This window comes from Armigeres subalbatus, chromosome 1 (genome assembly GCF_024139115.2).
Source record: "Armigeres subalbatus isolate Guangzhou_Male chromosome 1, GZ_Asu_2, whole genome shotgun sequence".
NCBI classification, from domain to species: domain Eukaryota; kingdom Metazoa; phylum Arthropoda; class Insecta; order Diptera; family Culicidae; genus Armigeres; species Armigeres subalbatus.
This window is the reverse complement of record NC_085139.1, coordinates 257,947,797-257,963,932: the sequence shown is the minus strand read 5'-3', so window position 1 is coordinate 257,963,932 and position 16,136 is coordinate 257,947,797. Positions and strand designations below refer to the sequence as shown.

At 45.6% G+C, this 16,136-nt stretch overlaps 1 protein-coding gene across 3 annotated transcripts in view; it reads right to left on the bottom strand.

Moving 5' to 3' along the window:
* Window positions 1–12,200, bottom strand: part of LOC134206954 (Ca(2+)/calmodulin-responsive adenylate cyclase) — a 210,915-nt gene extending 198,715 nt beyond the window's left edge. For all 3 annotated transcript variants that reach the window (XM_062682695.1, XM_062682697.1, XM_062682696.1), the window contains exon 1: window positions 11,923–12,200. The gene's annotated coding sequence lies outside the window, so the exon portion shown is untranslated. The remainder of the gene's footprint in view (window positions 1–11,922) is intronic.
* Window positions 12,201–16,136: the final 3,936 nt, after the last annotated feature.

Below are 16,136 nucleotides of genomic sequence, written 5' to 3'. Positions count from 1 at the left end.
TCCAGATCAGTCCAGATCCAGTCCGATCAGTCAGGTCAGTCCAGGTCCAGTCCAGGTCAGTCCAGGTCAGTCCCGATCAGTCCAGGTCGGTCCAGATCCAGTCCAGTCAGTCCAGTCCAGTCCAGGTCAGTCAAGATCCAGTCCAGGTCAGTCCAGGTCCAGTCAGATCCAGTTCCAGATCCAGTCCAGATCCAGTCCAGAGTCAAAGATCCAGTCAGATCGGTCCAGGTCCAGTCAAGGTCAGTCCAAGATCAGTCAGAGTCGGTTCCATTTAGATCCAGTCCAGTCAGTCAGTCCAGTCTTGATCCAGTCGGTCCAGATCAGTCCAAGATCAGTCCAGGTCAGTCCAGTCAGTCCAGATCCAGTCCAGATCGATCCAGATCCAGTCCAGGTCGGTCCAGGTCCAGTCCAGGTCGAGTCAGTCCAGTCCAGATCCAGTCAGTCAGTCAGGTCAGTCCAGGTCGGTCCAGATCCAGTCCAGATCCAGGTCAGTCAAGTCAGTCCAGTCAGTCAGATCCAGTCCAGGTCAGTCCAGTCCAGTCCAGATCGAGTCAGTCAGTCCAGGTCAGTCCAGGTCAGTCCAGGTCAGTCCAGGTCAGTCCAGGTCAGTCCGAAGTCGGTCCAGATCCAGTCAGATCCAGTCAGTCAGTTCAGATCCAGTCAGGTCAGATCCAGGTCCAGATCAGTCAGTCAGTCCAATCCAGATCCAGATCGGTCATCCAGTCCAGGATCAGTCAGATCCAGTTCAAGTCAGTCAAGGTCAGTCAGGTCAGTCCAAGTCAGTCAGATCCAGTCAAGTCAGTCAGATCGAGTCCAGATCCAGTCAGGTCAGTCCAAGTCGGTCCAGATCCAGTCAAGAGTCGGTCAGATCAGTCAAGATCAGTCCAGGTCCAGTCAGGTCAGTCCAGGTCAGTCCAGGTCCAGTCAAGATCCAGTCCAAGTCAGTCAAGGTCCAGTCCAGAGTCCAGTCCAGGTCAGTCCAGATCCAGTCCAGATCAGTCAGTCAAGTCAGTCAGGTCAGTCCAGATCGGTCGATCCAGTCCAGGTCAGTCCAGATCCGGTCAGCCCAAGATCGGTCAAGATCCAGTCCAGATCGGTCCAGATCCAGATCCAGGTCAGTCCAGATCAGTCCAGGAGTCAGTCCAAGATCCAGTCCAGACCAGTCAAGTCGGTCAAGACAGTCCAGGTCAGTCCAGATCGGTCAGGTCAGTCCAGGTCCAAGTCAGTCCAGTCCAGTCCAGGTCGGTCCAGATCCAGTCAAGAGTCAGTCCAGGTCCAGTCCAGATCCAGTCAGATCCGGTCCAGATCCAGTCAAGATCAGTCAGTCAGTCAAGTCAGTCCAGATCCAGTCCAGGTCAGATCCAGGTCAGTCAGATCCAGTCCAGATCCAGTCCAAGTCAGTCCAGGTCGGTCAAGTCAGTCAGGTCAGTCCAGGTCAGATCCAGTCAGGTCAGATCCAGTCAAGGTCAGTCCAGATCCAGTCCAGTCAGTCCAGTCAGTCCAGGTCAGTCAAGTCAGTCCAGATCCAGTCAGTCCAGTCCAGATCCAGTCCAGGTCAGTCCAGGTCAGTCCAGATCAGTCCAGGTCAGTCAGATCAGGTCAGTCCAGATCCAGTCCAGATCCAGTCCAGGTCCAGTCCAAGTCAGTCCAGGTCAGTCCAGATCCAGTCAAGGTCAGTCAAGTCAGTCAGATCCAGTCCAGATCAGTTCCAGATCAGTTCAAGGTCAGTCAGTCAGGTCAGTCCAGATCCAGTCAAGGTCAGTCAGAGTCAGTCCAGTCAGATCCGGTCAGATCCAGTCAGTCGATCAGGTCAGTCCAAGTCAGTCCAGATCAGTCCAGGTCAGTCAGTCAGTCCAGATCCAGTCAGTCCAGGTCCAGTCCAGGTTCAGTCCAGATCAGGTCCAGGTCAGTCCAGTCAGTCAGATCCAGTCCAGATCCAGTCCAGATCGAGTCAGTCAGTCAGGTCAGTCAGATCCAGTCAGATCCAGTCCAGATCAGTCAGTCAGTCAGTCCAGTCCAGTCAAGTCGGTCCAAGTCCAGTCCAGGTCAGTCCAGATCCAGTCCAAGATCCAGTCAGGTCAGATCCGGTCAGTCCAGAGTCCAGTCCAGATCCAGTCCAGGTCAGGTCAAGATCCAGTCCAGATCCAGTCAAAGATCAGTCGAAGTCAGATCCAGTCAGTCAGATCGGTCAGTCAATCCAGATCCAGTCAGATCAGTCCAGGTCGGTCCAGATCCAGTCAATCCGATCCAGTCCAGGTCAGTCCAGATCCAGTCAGATCCAGTCAGGTCAGTCCAGATCAGTCCAGATCAGTCCAGGTCAGTCCGATCAGTCCAGTCAAGTCCAGTCAGTCAGGTCGGTCCAGATCCAGTCAGGTCAGATCCAGGTCAGTCCAAGTCAGATCCAGTCCAAGTCAGTCCAGATCCAGTCCAGATCCAGTCCAGGTCAGTCCAGGTCAGTCCAGGTCAGTCCAGTCCAGTCAAGATCAGTCAGATCAGTCCAGATCCAGTCCAGATCCAGTCAGATCGGTCCGATCCAGTCCAAGTCGGTCCAGATCAGTCAAGATCGGTCCAGATCAGTCGATCCAGATCCAGTCCAGGTCAGGTCGGCCCAGGTCAGTCCAGGTCAGTCCAGTCAGGTCAGTCCAGTCAGGTCAGTCCAGGTCAGTCAAAGATCAGTCCAGATCCAGTCGAGTCAGGTCAAGGTCGGTTCAGATCCAGTCCAGGTCAGATCCAAGTCCGGTTCAGAATCCAGTCAGTCCAGATCGGTCAAAAACAGTCAAAGACAGTCCAAGTCCAGTCCAGGTCCAGTCAGATCCAGTCAGGTCCAGTCCCAGATCCAGATCAGGTCCAGGTCAGTCCAGTCCAGATCCAGTCCAGGTCCAGTCAGATCAGTCAGATCAGTCCCCAGATCAGTCCAGATCCAGTCAAGATCCAGTCAGATCCAGTCAGATCAGTCAGAGTCCAGTCCAGAGTCAGTCAGGAGTCGGTCCAGATCCAGTCAGTCAGGTCGAGTCCAGGTCCAGTCAGGTCCAGTCGAGTCCAGTCCGATCCAGTCCAGATCCAGTCAAGTCGATTCAGATCCAGTCCAGGTCAGTCAGAGTCGGTTCCAAGGGTCAAGTCCAGTCGATCCGATCCGGTCAAAGGAAAGTCAGAAGACAGTCCAAGTCCAGTCCAAGTTCAGATCAGATCCAGAGTCAGTCCAGGTCAGTCTTGAAGTCGGCCCCAGTCAGTCCAGAAGGTCAGTCCAGATCAGTCCAAGATCAGTCCAGTCCGGTCCAGTCAGTCCAGGTCAGTCGATCCAGTCCAGGTCAGTCAAGATCAGTCCAGGTCAGTCAAGGTCCAGTCCAGATCCAGTCCAGATCCAGTCAAAGATCCGGTTCCAGATCCAGTCCAGATCGGTCCAGATCGGTTCAGAATGATCCAGTCCAGTCAGTCCAGTCAAAGACAGTCAGGTCCAGTCCAGGTCCAGTCAGATCAGTCCAGATCCAGTCCAGAGTCGATCGGTCAGTCCAGGTCCAGTCCAGATCAGTCCAGGTCAGTCAAATCCAGTCAGGTCAGTCCAGATCCAGTACCAGATCGGTAGAGTCAGATCCAGGTCGGCCCAGATCAGGTCCAGATCAGTCCAGGTCAGTCCAGATCCAGTCCAGGTCAGTCAAAGATCCAGTCCAGATCCAGTCCAGATCCAGTCGAGATCCGGTTCAAGATCCAGTCAAGGTCAGTCCAAGTCAATTCAAAGCCAGTCAGTCCAGTCAGTCAAAGAACTGGTCCAAAACAGTCCAGGTCAGTTCAGATCAGATCCAGGTCAGTCCAAGATCAGTCTTGATCAGCCCCAGATCCAGTCCAGATCCAGTCCAGGTCAGTCCAGATCCAGTCAGATCAGTCCAAGTCGGTCAGATCCAGTCAGGTCAGTCCAGGTCAATCCAGATCCAGTCAGATCCGGTCAAGTCAGTCCAGATCAGTCAGATCCGTCAGGTCCAGTCCAGATCCAGTCAGGTTCAGTCCAGATTCAGTCAGGTCCAGTCCAGGTCGGTCAGGTCCAGTCCAGGTCAGTCCAGTCAGTCCAGGTCAAATCCAGGTCAGTCCAGGTCCAGTCCAGTCAGTCCAGATCCAGTCCAGTCAGATCAAAAGTCAGTCCAAATCAGTCAAATCAATCAAAATCCAATTCAAATCCAATCCAAATCCAATTCAATTCCAATCCAAATCCAATTCAAATCCAATCCAAATCCAATCCAAATCCAATCTTAATCCAACCTATTGCTGGCCTTGCCAACGTGAGGGGATGTCTTCCGAAATATTGAACCACCACAGGGAGTTAGCGGATAGTTAAAATTTCCTTTAATATGAATCATGGTTAGTATAGCATAAAGAAATAAATCACACTCGCTTACGTTTAGTGCCTCCTATTTCTTCTACCACAACTCGGTTGTATCAAGCCTCCTGCTAACTTAGATTCAGCTGCATGTATCAATTTAGGATAACAAATTTTAGGATAGGTTTTTAATCAATTCATTGCATAATGGTAAATTTTGGGGCTTACCCTTTTAAACATTAAGAATCACTTCGTAGGATAGAAAATTGTGGAACAATCAATTCATGCACCAGGTATTAGGTTGGAAACCAGCGGTCTAAATGGCAATAGAAAATAGTTAACAATTATCTGGGCAAATTCAATATTTATCAGCTCACTATTAACTTGTTCGGTGGCACAATTGATTAACGTATTATCTAAGAGTGGTAATAATATTCTAATATTAAGTTGATTTATCGCAATTTCGCAGCTAACAGTTCACGTGTTGATGAATTTGCACTTTTTCTGGCTTTCATCGCTGCTCTCTCCAGTAGATGCAAACATCATTCGTTAAAGCAATAGATCTGTACGTCAGTTGTATCGACAATAGTCGCAGCAAGGTGTTGAGGTGGTAGGTGCGCACTGTCCGAGACGTCACACAACCCAAATCCAATCCAAATCCAATCCAAATCCAATCCAAATCCAATCCAAATCCAATCCAAATCCAATCCAAATCCAATCCAAATCCAATCCAAATCCAATCCAAATCCAATCCAAATCCAATCCAAATCCAATCCAAATCCAATCCAAATCCAATCCAAATCCAATTCAAATCCAATCCAAATCCAAATCCAATCCAAATCCAACTTCAATCTTATTCCAATATCTAATCTAATTAAATTATCATGTCTGAAACTTAATTATGCATATGTACAACATGTGATAGATTTAGTTCGAAAAAGATATTGGAGGGAAAAGATATTAAATCAAAAGGCCTTCGATTGGTCTTACTTCGGCATCGAGTCGATAACCACGTAATTGGGTTGTTTAGCAAAGAAAAATATGAGACTTTTGCAGTTTAACATAAAGAGCATGCTTTTCTGATCTCCGACATATTTTTTTTATTAACTCTTCAACTCCGGTCGATTCTTACCATGTCCGGTGTCCATAGAACTTTTCGGCTTGAAAACTGACGAGACATATGGCTCTTCATAAAGGTGGCTGAAATTTTCATTATTTCGTGAAACTTACCTATTCAAGTTTAATTTATACATCAAGCGTCTTGAAAGTGGGATTCCGCGTCTCGTTGAAACGAACTTTCCGAGCCTCTCAAGGGAAAGCTCACGGGTCTCTAGATTTTAGAGCCACTTAAAAAGAGTTTTCTGATCATCCTGTAAGGACGCCTCTAAGCGTCTTGAAAGTAGGCTTACCAGCATCTTGAAAAAAAAAATCCGAGCCACTTGAAGAGAGGCGTCCAAGACTCTTGAAAGGAGGCTTCCAAGCCACTTGAAAGAAGTCTTCCGAGCTTTCTGAAGAGAGGCTTTGGAGCGTCTTGAAAGCCTCTTGAAAGGGGGCTTCTCAGCCAATAAAAAAAGGCTTCTGAGTATCTTGAAAGGACGCTTCTGGGCCTCTTGAAAGTACGCCTCCAAGCCTTTTGAAAGAATAATTCCGAGCTACTTGAAGAAAGACCTCTGAGCCTCTTTAAAAACATCCTGGCGAGCCTTTTAAAAAAGAGAGGAATGGAAAAAGGAAGTTTGAAGATAAAAGGTATAAAAGAAGGTACCTCCTGGGCCCGGCGAAGGTACCCCTAGGGTTACGTGTACCCCAGGTTGAGAACCGCTGCTGTTGACGATCGAAAAGTTCTTCGATGTTCAGAAGATGAGCTTCCTGGGCTTATTCTACGAGTCGAGTGACGTAAGATGAGTCGATTTTAACAATTCTCACGTGAGGTGACCATGTTATTCAAATGGGGCTATTCGACTCTTCTCACGTCATTCGAGCAATCTCACGTCACTCCACTCGTAGAATAAGCCCATCCATATCTCCTCCTTCGTGTAACACCCTGTTGCAAAGCTTCTTAAGCGTTGCGTTGCGTTGCGTTGCGTTGCGTTGCGTTGTAACGGAGTATTTCGTAGATTGCATACTGATAGTTGTCATGTATATTCTTTTTACCTTTCTTACCCCAATTGCTTATGGATTTCCATTTGGGATTCAATGGAAATCCAATCGGGGGTCCAAAATGATAAAACATGAAAGCTACCATTGCCGGCCACGCCCATCTTCTCCGTTACTAGGAAAGGGAAGGAAATGATGATATGACATCTACTTAACGAGAGGCCAGCGACTCACCGACGCCCTCATAGATGCCAAGGAATTGGATGGTGGGTAGGGTTTGTGGTTTAGGAGTATCATTATAAGCAAATGATAGAAAATTTGTGGAAATACGTTGGGAGTGACTTTGCTAAGAAGTTTATGTCACTCCATTATCCTTGCCGATGATTTTCCTCGGATGGGGCGAAGGTATTAGCCTTGCCCTGGCTAATAGCCTAGGTTTAAGCGCCTTTGCTCGCTCTCTGAAACGAAAAAAGAGCAAAAAGAAATTAAATTCCCCTTCCCCCCTGATATGATAATGATTTTGATCAACAAATGAATTCTAAGTGGATGAATAAATGATCAAACGGCTGCAAACAAGCCTCTATTGTCGTAGCAGAAGCAATTCCGCCTCAATACGACAGGCAGAAGCACATGTTTGTGATTCAAACGCGATCGACTGTTGTTCAATTTCGATACACATAGCTGGGTAGAGAGAAAAGATGTGAAATATTGCTAAAGAAGGATTCGATGGATACGGGGAATTGACTCATATGCCACCGTTATTAGCTGGTTATGGGACAGCTTCCTCGCAAGGGCAGCAAGTATAATTGGTAATACGTCCGTGTTCTTAATGGAATAGTGCGGGTTCAAGTCCCACCGGCAGCCGAACTCCCTCGCACACCTCATAAAAACACCCTCCAATGGCAAACCCAACTATGTGCATCAAAACCAACATCCCTTCCAAAAAAGAAAAAATCCGACCTCCCTTACAATTGATGACTTGTAAAAGCAAAAAAGTAAAAAATATATGTGTAACAAAAAAATAAAAACACAGTAAAAAGAGTATAATACTTAAGCTTTGTTTGAGATTACCCATTTTATGTTCACATCCAAAATGTTAAAATCACTATATGGCTTTTATATATCAACTAAACTTTTATTGTCTTTTTATTACAGGGACATTCGCGGCAATTTCATAATTTGTAACAATATCGATGGCCCAAACAAAACGTTCTTAATTTATTAATAAATTTAAACACAAATCTCATTTGACAATTTCTTGCCCGTTAAGCAAGATCGATCCCTCCAGGGTCATCGAAATCAAACCCAGTTCAGATGTTTAATTGTACATCCATCGCGAGACTAAACAATCACTCTTTCAAAGTAAGCGATTATTTATTTGCATTTTGGGTGAAATGCCCACGACACCATTTTTCCAAAGGGAGAAAGTAGAACGGGCTTGAGATTGAAGAAAAGGAGAGATATGGTCCAGCGATATAATATTAAATGCAAAGTAGGAAAGGAAATAAAAATAAATGTTTAAAGACAATAGATGGAAAGAAAATCTGGACTGCGATATAGTATAAACAAATCACTGTATGAAAATGTATACTTGAATTTTTGGAACGAAATTGTAGCAGGACATTATTACACTGTGTATTAAAAACTGTAAGTCTGTCGTATATCTGAGGAAGGATATCAAGAATAATAATAAAATTCATCAATGATTTTTGTGTGTTTAATTTTACAGCGATGTTTACAGCATTATTTAAAATAACTCCTCACGTTTAGAGATTATTAAATGAAATTCTGCTTTGGATTGGGGTGGATAATTAAAGTAATAACTTGTGTTTGCCAAACGAACATTAGATTAAAAAAAAAAGACAATTATATTGGGTCCATAGTAAACAAACAAACAAACAACTTTTTATTGAGGTAATCCGTTTTAAGAAGATCTCATAGATTATTAAATAATGTAATCAGCAATATTTTGAATCCGCGGAGCAGAAAATTGCACAGCAACGTAACAGCATGAGAAGATCATCGCTCGCGCTATGTTCTCCATTGTTGTCAGATAGCGAATTGGATAGAAAGCAAATATATGTAGCGCACAACCCATGTTTCATTTAACGATCAGTATGTTTTTATATATTCTTAAGTACGTTTACTATATTACGAATGAGACAAGGAACGAACTCACCAAATATGTAGTATTGTATGCTACAAGCGACGCCTTTTCCATATCAAACCATATAGGTAGTCGTCCGAAGTCCCTGTTCAGATTTCCATTCATTCAGACCATTCATCTTAAACTGTGCCAAGATCTCGTATATTCGGAAAGGACAGCTTCGAAATTTCGTCAGGTCAGGTCTTCATAATTCATACTTATTTACATCTTTTTCCAGCCTTGAAATTTGTAAGGATACTGAGTAGGAAACTTGCCCCCATCATTATTTTTGTCTGTGCAGCGCTTTCGTCAAAACTTTTGCAGTATCGCCCGGGATCCATTCGCCTTTCAGAAAATTTTGATTTTCCTTCCGACTGACTTCTGAACTGTCGCGTTGCGGTTTTCAATTTGAAGTTTTTTTTTCAAGTTTAAAGCAGGTTCCTTTTCTCCTACTTCACTTTATTTTTACGGAAAATGCCTTGTAAACACCCTGTTGCAAAGCTTCTTAAGCAACGAAAACCGAAATTTCACCGTAGAGTTTTCATGGTGATGCTTTAGTGTGTGGCCTAGCTGACTGTCTTCCTGACAAAAACTTCCCGATATTCCGAACGAAAAACTAGTCCCATAACCTGTCGGAGGTTTTGGCAGTGGAATCTCGCGCCCCAAACGAAGTCGACGAATATAACCAAATTCAGCTTTTCTAATTTACTTTATTATTCACGCAACATGGCAACTTAGATACACTACAAAAAAATCATCAATAGGTATTAATATTAATCTTATATACACTTGGTCAAAACGATTCAGACTTCACGTTTGGGCATCTCTTTCAAAACCTTGGGAGTCCTCTCAGTTCGTCACCAATTCCTCACAAGAAGTCGGTTTCTCCTAGATGAGATTGATCAGTATTTTAGAGTTCTGTTGCCCTTCATTAATCAAATGTTATGAGTCTTCTTGCTTCGGTGTCAAATACAATTCTTCGGAGTGCTTTTGCTTCTTCTATAAGAGCTTTCTCGTTCCAGCATTCTATTTCTTAGAACTCTTTTTGCTCGGAAATCAGTCTATTAGTAACCTCAATATACTCCAGATTAGTAGTCCTTCATCGTGGACTCAGGAACAGCCAACAAAACCAACCACCACGACCACGAACGTTGTCGGAGTCAATGAATAGGACTACTGAAATGTCAAAATGTCAAGTCAACTCAAGTACGAGACATTGAAGACGGCCTCACAGTTGGGGTCGAAATACTTATCTGCAAAGATTACAAAACGTGGTGGAATTAAATGGAAAGTGCTAAACTCGTTTTATGACAGGTGAAGCTCAATAATGTTCCCATAAAAGTATTCAACGATGACCGAATTAATTCGTGACGTCAACAATTATGAACAACGTCGAGAATATGTTCCAGTCTCAGACCAAATACAATTTTTTTGTTCAAATTTCAAACGGAAAACTGTTTGAAACTGAAACGGATCCTTTTTTCGAATTACGTGTGACTATTTCTGCTGTTTCGAGAACAACTTCTTGATTGGTTTTTCTTCAAGATTTTAGCTTCTTCTAAAGCCAACCTACTGCACTTGTAAACGCTTCTGAATGTCTAATTGAGCTTCATTCCAGCGATTTCTCGCCGCCGATGGATATCGATGGAAAAATTACCTTTTTTTCTCCACTTGACTTGCCTTGTTTACTACTTCGTGCCGAGATCAATCATCTCGATTGTTCCGAAATTGACGTTTCATCATCATTCTCATACACACGCCCCTCGGCCCATGCATCCATCCGCCCCCAAGACGAACCTCCAAGCAAGCACACGTTATTGTTGCTTGGTCTCGTCTCGCCTCAAATGCGGTATACTGACAGATGGGAAGCAGCTTCCCGGTGGGCGAGGGAAAAGGGCAATCTTCTGTACGCTGACTGATTGCAGCCCTATAACACACTGTCTCCGTTCCTCTTGATATGACCACCGACGACAGCAGCCAGCGAAGCAACAAGCTATCATAACATCGCTCGGATGATCACCTTTGACCGAGGCGCCGCATTCTCCGGGTTCGTCATCCGCATGTGAAGCGATCTCTTCGCCTACTCCTTCAAGTCCGACAACGCTGTCCCGTCGAGCCACCGTCGGAATCACTTCTCTGAGACTGAAGGAGAATGTTTTAAAAGGGCGTTTACAGCAACAACGTTCGACGTTGTATGCGTGTTCCAACTTTCGTGATACATCCGGAATGGAATAGAAATCGACTTGAATCGTAAATCGTTTTGGAAGCCATAATATTCGTTTTTCTACGTGTTGAAATTCCGTCAATCTCACCCTATTGAAAATACATGGGAACAAAATCCGTGAACAAGGTTTCTGATGTGTAAGGCTACTTGTTTCTTACCCTTTCCAAATCAACATCACACCATAAGAATCTGGTCCAGGGATTTTGTTCCCACGAGTTTTCAATAGAACGGGATTGACGAGATTCCGAGTCCGACACACATTTAAAATACATGGGGTTCAAAATGCGCCAGAAAAGAATCCCAAAGTGTGAGCCTGCCTTTCACCTGTGACTAGATTTTTAAGGTGTGAAAGTCCCTTAAGGAAAAGTACAATTTACCGTACGTGGATTATTTCAGAGCTTCTATTTTGATTCGCGCAGTCAATGCGAACCAATACACTCGAAAGCATCGCTCGCAGCACAAGAAAATTCCTCTCTTCCTCTTTTCTTCGCGTTCGTTCTCAACTACGTTGTTTGAGTCCGTAAACTGGATTGCTATGACTGTCTCCAAGAAATCCAATAATCCTTTCGATAAATGCTTGCTAAGATTCGGGCTTGTGAATGAAACTCCTTCCACTTTCATGACTTACTGCGTTTGGGATTGTCGCAAAATCTTGTTTTCACAGTAAAAAAGCAAACAATCCGCATGCCGCACACTATCCACTGTCCACGATCCATGGTTGGTTGTTGGTCAGCTCTTTTCACTTACGGAGTTGTGTGAGAACTCCGTCGCCACTCAGCCAACGACAAGCTCCAGCGAAACGACGACGGCGACGATTGATGTAAAAAGAACATGGAAGCCAGTCGGTCCATTTCCCTTCCCATCCCAGCGAGTGAAAAAGTCTTCCCCAACCTGACTCGCAGCCTAGCACATGTCTCAAGTATTCGCCAATCCCAACCAGCCGATCAATTATTCAACGACTTTGTTTCCTAATTTTGGCAACCTACACCTTGCCGTATCGATTGAGTCGTCCACGGCTCATTCGATTATACACTAACACCCCTTCCCCACCCTAAACTCGCTTCGATTCGGTTTTGCAGACAATCCCTGAACGGGGAATGCTTCTTCCTTCCGCTTGATTTCGCAAATCAGATAAAAAAGGATATTTACCACCAAATAAAACACCACCAATCACAAGTTCAATTCGCGAACATCAATTTATCACTTCCTTCGCACTGTTTACGACGATCACAACAAATCCATCACAGGAAACGCACCCTGTCTCACTTGTCACAAACGGCACTGCACAGGCAGGGAAAGATATCACACACAAAAAAAAGAAGACTTCTTTCAGAAATGGTCCGTTCGCGAAGAAGACACACGCCGTTTCGCGAGTGGGTTCGGTCGGTGTTCACGATTCGAGTTCTCTCCGTAGACTGAGCCTTTCTCGGTGGTCGATGCTTGGGAAAACTTGCGTCGCGGCTTCGCGACTGGTCACCGTGAATACACCTCGCAGAACCGCACGCGAAGGATTGTCATACTAAATGCTGTCGGAGTTGCATCATGGCTCTCTTCTCTCCCTCTCTCGCGGCGTGCGCCAGAGAAAAATAAGAGAATTAATAAATGGCCGAGGGTGTGTTCGTGAAGGGTACACAACATTGATTGGAATGAAAACAAAAATACGTAAACAAGAATCGAAAGGGTTCGTAATGGGAATTGGATAGCCCCTCGACGGTGTTTACAGAACAAGTGCGCTGTTCGATGACAGAAAGTTTGAAAGCCCAAGCAGCATGAAGGGAGAATCAGGTGTATGATGGGAGCCGTTCTGAAGATTTAAACGTCTTGCAAAATACAATAATTTAGGAGTAGAGAAACCGTAAAATAGGACAAAATGCAGAGACTGTCAAAGCCTCGCTTCAGGTTCTTGTTTAACACATTCGACGACATTTAGTTCCTAACAGATTGAAGCCAAACTACTTAAAAATTTGAACATTGTCCTGCACATTCAGAGAAGAGTCCTATAAAAACGAATTTCGGGTCATGATTTGGAATAATTCCTGTCCAGGGTTCGAACTGCAGACTGCAGATTTGGACTGAATTCTGTTCACGATGCAGACTTATCTGGCATTCGGATTCAAACCCGTACAAGATTCGAACTAAATCCAGACCATGAGTCGTACGGAATCATGTCAAGAAGTTGGAACGAATTCTGTTCGGAATTCGAACCAAATCTTGTCCAGGATTCGGACTTCGAACTAATTCCTGTCCAACATTCGGACAGAATCCTTTCCAGGCTTCGGACAAAATCCTTTCCAGGATTCGGACAGAATCCTTTCCAGGATTCGGACAGAATCCCTTCAAGGATTCGGACAGAATCCTTTCCAGGATTCGGACAGAATCCTTTCCAGGATTCGGACAGAATCCTTTCAAGGATTCGGACAGAACCATTTCAAGGATTCGGACAGAATCGTTTCAAGGATTCGTACAGAATCGTTTCAAGGGTTCGGAAAGAATCCTTTCAAGGATTCGGACAGAATCGTTTCAAGGATTCGGACAGAATCCTTTCAAGGATTCGGACAGAATCCTTTCAAGGATTCGGACAGAATCCTTTCAAGGATTCGGACAGAATCCTTTCAAGGATTCGGACAGAATCCTTTCAAGGATTCGGACAGAATCCTTTCAAGGATTCGGACAGAATCCTTTCAAGGATTCGGACAGAATCCTTTCAAGGATTCGGACAGAATCCTTCCAGGATTCGGACAGAATCCTTCCAGGATTCGGACAGAATCCTTCCAGGATTCGGACAGAATCCTTCCAGGGTTCGGACAGAATCCTTCCAGGGTTCGGGCAGAATCCTTCCAGGGTTCGGACAGAATCCTTCCAGGATTCGGACAGAATCCTTTCAAGGTTTGGACAGAATCCTTTCAAGAATTCGGACAGAATCCTTCCAGGATTCGGACAGAATCCTTCCAGGATTCGGACAGAATCCTTCCAGGATTCGGACAGAATCCTTCCAGGATTCGGACAGAATCCTTCCAGGATTCGGACAGAATCCTTCCAGGATTCGGACAGAATCCTTCCAGGATTCGGACAGAATCCTTCCAGGATTCGGACAGAATCCTTCCAGGATTCGGACAGAATCCTTCCAGGATTCGGACAGAATCCTTCCAGGATTCGGACAGAATCCTTCCAGGATTCGGACAGAATCCTTCCAGGATTCGGACAGAATCCTTCCAGGATTCGGACAGAATCCTTCCAGGTTTCGGACAGAATCCTTCCAGGATTCGGACAGAATCCTTCCAGGATTCGGACAGAATCCTTCCAGGATTCGGACAGAATCCTTCCAGGATTCGGACAGAATCCTTCCAGGATTCGGACAGAATCCTTCCAGGATTCGGACAGAATCCTTCCAGGATTCGGACAGAATCCTTCCAGGATTCGGACAGAATCCTTCCAGGATTCGGACAGAATCCTTCCAGGATTCGGACAGAATCCTTCCAGGATTCGGACAGAATCCTTCCAGGATTCGGACAGAATCCTTCCAGGATTCGGACAGAATCCTTCCAGGATTCGGACAGAATCCTTCCAGGATTCGGACAGAATCCTTCCAGGATTCGGACAGAATCCTTCCAGGATTCGGACAGAATCCTTCCAGGATTCGGACAGAATCCTTCCAGGATTCGGACAGAATCCTTCCAGGATTCGGACAGAATCCTTCCAGGATTCGGACAGAATCCTTCCAGGATTCGGACAGAATCCTTCCAGGATTCGGACAGAATCCTTCCAGGATTCGGACAGAATCCTTCCAGGATTCGGACAGAATCCTTCCAGGATTCGGACAGAATCCTTCCAGGATTCGGACAGAATCCTTCCAGGATTCGGACAGAATCCTTCCAGGATTCGGACAGAATCCTTCCAGGATTCGGACAAAATCCTTCCCGGATTCGGACAGAATCTATTCCGGTTTCAGACACAATCTCTTCCGGATTCGGACAGAATCCTTCCAGGATTCGGACAGAATCCTTCCAGGATTCGGACAGAATCCTTCCAGGATTCGGACAGAATCCTTCCAGGATTCGGACAGAATCCTTCCAGGATTCGGACAGAATCCTTCCAGGATTCGGACAGAATCCTTCCAGGATTCGGACAGAATCCTTCCAGGATTCGGACAGAATCCTTCCAGGATTCGGACAGAATCCTTCCAGGATTCGGACAGAATCCTTCCAGGATTCGGACAGAATCCTTCCAGGATTCGGACAGAATCCTTCCAGGATTCGGACAGAATCCTTCCAGGATTCGGACAGAATCCTTCCAGGATTCGGACAGAATCCTTCCAGGATTCGGACAGAATCCTTCCAGGATTCGGACAGAATCCTTCCAGGATTCGGACAGAATCCTTCCAGGATTCGGACAGAATCCTTCCAGGATTCGGACAGAATCCTTCCAGGATTCGGACAGAATCCTTCCAGGATTCGGACAGAATCCTTCCAGGATTCGGACAGAATCCTTCCAGGATTCGGACAGAATCCTTCCAGGATTCGGACAGAATCCTTCCAGGATTCGGACAGAATCCTTCCAGGATTCGGACAGAATCCTTCCAGGATTCGGACAGAATCCTTCCAGGATTCGGACAGAATCCTTACCAGGATTCGGACAGAATCCTTCCAGGATTCGGACAGAATCCTTCCAGGATTCGGACAGAATCCTTCCAGGATTCGGACAGAATCCTTCCAGGATTCGGACAGAATCCTTCCAGGATTCGGACAGAATCCTTTCCAGGATTCGGACAGAATCCTTTCCAGGATTCGGACAGAATCCTTTCCAGGATTCGGACAGAATCCTTTCCAGGATTCGGACAGAATCCTTTCCAGGATTCGGACAGAATCCTTTCCAGGATTCGGACAGAATCCTTTCCAGGATTCGGACAGAATCCTTTCCAGGATTCGGACAGAATCCTTTCCAGGATTCGGACAGAATCCTTTCCAGGATTCGGACAGAATCCTTCCAGGATTCGGACAGAATCCTTTCCAGGATTCGGACAGAATCCTTCCAGGATTCGGACAGAATCCTTTCCAGGATTCGGACAGAATCCTTTCCAGGATTCGGACAGAATCCTTCCAGGATTCGGACAGAATCCTTCCAGGATTCGGACAGAATCCTTCCAGGATTCGGACAGAATCCTTCCAGGATTCGGACAGAATCCTTCCAGGATTCGGACAGAATCCTTCCAGGATTCGGACAGAATCCTTCCAGGATTCGGACAGAATCCTTCCAGGATTCGGACAGAATCCTTCCAGGATTCGGACAGACACCTTCCACGATTCGGACAGAATCCTTCCAGGATTCGGACAGAATCCTTCCAGGATTCGGACAGAATCCTTCCA